The sequence below is a fragment of the Trichomycterus rosablanca genome, chromosome 14 (assembly GCF_030014385.1).
Source record: "Trichomycterus rosablanca isolate fTriRos1 chromosome 14, fTriRos1.hap1, whole genome shotgun sequence".
Taxonomy (NCBI): Eukaryota; Metazoa; Chordata; class Actinopteri; order Siluriformes; family Trichomycteridae; genus Trichomycterus; species Trichomycterus rosablanca.
The window spans coordinates 243,415-247,500 of record NC_086001.1 but is presented as its reverse complement, the minus strand read 5'-3'; positions in this window follow the sequence as shown (position 1 = coordinate 247,500).

Genomic DNA, 4,086 nt, shown 5'->3' with positions numbered 1-4,086 from the left:
CACTGCACTTATACTACACACACACTGTACACACACTGCACACACACTACACACACTCACTGTAAACTCTGCACTCACACACACACACACACTGCACACAAGGTTCACACACTTTTACTTTATTTGTACAGTGAATTTTGTCTGAAGCCACAAACACAAAATCACTGTATCAAAAAGTTTCAGCAGCCTGACTAGGAAAGAACGACATGCAAATACACGTCTCACACACACACGTCTCACACACACACGTCTCACACACACACGTCTCACACACACACGTCTCACACACACACACGTCTCACACACGTCTCACACACACACACGTCTCACACACACACGTCTCACACACACACGTCTCACACACACACGTCTCACACACGTCTCACACACACACACGTCTCACACACACACGTCTCACACACACACGTCTCACACACACACGTCTCACACACGTCTCACACACACACACGTCTCACACACACACGTCTCACACACACACGTCTCACACACGTCTCACACACACAGTCACACACACACACACGTCTCACACACACACGTCTCACACACACACGTCTCACACACGTCTCACACACACAGTCACACACACACACACGTCTCACACACACACGTCTCACACACACACGTCTCACACACGTCTCACACACACACGTCTCACACACACACGTCTCACACACACACACAGTCACACACACACACGTCTCACACACACACACGTCTCACACACACACACACGTCTCACACACACATGTCTCACACACACACACACAGTCACACACACACATGTCTCACACACACACGTCTCACACACACACGTCTCACACACACACGTCTCACACACACACACAGTCACACACACACACGTCTCACACACACACACACACAGTCACACACACACATGTCTCACACACACACGTCTCACACACACACGTCTCACACACACACGTCTCACACACACACACACACGTCTCACACACACACGTCTCACACACACACGTCTCACACACACACACACAGTCACACACACACATGTCTCACACACACACGTCTCACACACACACACAGTCACACACACACATGTCTCACACACACACGTCTCACACACACACACACAGTCACACACACACATGTCTCACACACACACGTCTCACACACACACGTCTCACACACACGTCTCACACACACACACGCGTCTCACACACACACACACACACGTCTCACACACACACGTCTCACACACACACGTCTCACACACACACGTCTCACACACACGTCTCACACACACACGTCACACACACACACGTCACACACACACACGTCTCACACACACACGTCTCACACACACACACACGTCTCACACACACACACACAGTCACTCACACACACACAGTCACACACACACACGTCTCACACACACACGTCTCACACACACACGTCACACACACACACACACGTCTCACACACACACGTCTCACACACACACACACGTCTCACACACACACACAGTCACTCACACACACACAGTCACACACACACACACACACAGAGTCACACACACACACGTCTCACACACACACACACACACACGTCACACACAGTCACTCACACACACACACACACAGTCACACACACACACGTCTCACACACACACACGTCTCACACACACACACACGTCTCACACACACACACACAGTCACTCACACACACACAGTCACACACACACACGTCTCACACACACACACAGTCACACACACACACGTCTCACACACACACACGTCTCACACACACACACACGTCTCACACACACATGTCTCACACACACACGTCTCACACACACACACACAGTCACACACACACATGTCTCACACACACACGTCTCACACACACACGTCTCACACACACACGTCTCACACACACACACAGTCACACACACACACGTCTCACACACACACACACACAGTCACACACACACATGTCTCACACACACACGTCTCACACACACACGTCTCACACACACGTCTCACACACACACACACACGTCTCACACACACACGTCTCACACACACACGTCTCACACACACACACACAGTCACACACACACATGTCTCACACACACACGTCTCACACACACACACACAGTCACACACACACATGTCTCACACACACACGTCTCACACACACACACACAGTCACACACACACATGTCTCACACACACACGTCTCACACACACACGTCTCACACACACGTCTCACACACACACACGCGTCTCACACACACACACACACACACACGTCTCACACACACACGTCTCACACACACACGTCTCACACACACACGTCTCACACACACGTCTCACACACACACGTCACACACACACACGTCACACACACACACGTCTCACACACACACGTCTCACACACACACACACGTCTCACACACACACACACAGTCACTCACACACACACAGTCACACACACACACGTCTCACACACACACGTCTCACACACACACGTCACACACACACACACACGTCTCACACACACACGTCTCACACACACACACACGTCTCACACACACACACAGTCACTCACACACACACAGTCACACACACACACACACACAGAGTCACACACACACACGTCTCACACACACACACACACACACACGTCACACACAGTCACTCACACACACAGAGTCACACACACACACGTCTCACACACACACACACACACACACGTCACACACACACGTCTCACACACACACACACACGTCTCACACACACACACAGTCACTCACACACACACAGTCACACACACACACACAGAGTCACACACACACACGTCTCACACACACACACACACACACACGTCACACACAGTCACTCACACACACACAGTCACACACACACACACACACAGAGTCACACACACACACGTCTCACACACACACACACACACACACACACGTCACACACACACACCCATCATTATAAAATGTGTCACAGAACAAGTTTTATTATATTTTCCCCTGTTCTCCCAGTTTAGTCGTAGCCGGTTCCTCTTCCTCTGCTGGAGGACCTGATGGTGTATGAGGAGGGTGTGTTCTCCTGACACGCCCTCCCTCAGACGCGTGAGCGCTACACCGACCCCTTCCTCTCCCCCCGTACTTCGGTGGATCACACACGGAGAGTCTTGGCCGATCAGGTTGGAGCTTCACCAAACGTGCTGGAACTCTTTAGTTTTTGTTAGGATGTTTCTCATCTTCTCCTGACTGGCCTGATGGTGGCGCTGTCCTGTTTCTCCCACCTGTAGAGTGTAGATGCTAAATCCCTTTTCCTCCTGACTATGTGTCCCGTCTACAGAAACCTTCACTCAGATCTTCAGCTAATCTGCATACATGCAAAATCACACAAACCTGTGTACACATGTACACACATGTACACACACATACGCACATGCACACACACACGTACACACACATGTACACACACACATATGCACACACACATGCACATGCACACACACACACATGTACACACACATGTACACACACACATATGCACATGCACACACACACACACACGTACACACACATGTACACACACACACATATGCACACACGCACGCACATGCACACACACACACATATGCACACACACACACGCACACACACATATGCACACACACATGCACATGCACACACACACACATGTACACACACATGTACACACACACATACGCACATGCACACACACACACACACGTACACACACATGTACACACACACACATATGCACACACACACGCACGCACATGTACACACACACACATATGCACACACACACACGCACACACACACGCACATGCACACACACATGCACACACACACGCACATGCACACACACACACACACACATGTACACACACATGTACACACACACACACACATATGCACACACACACATGCACACACACACACACACATGTACACACACACACGCACAGGCACACACACACACATGTACACACACATGTACACACACACACACACATGCACACACACACGC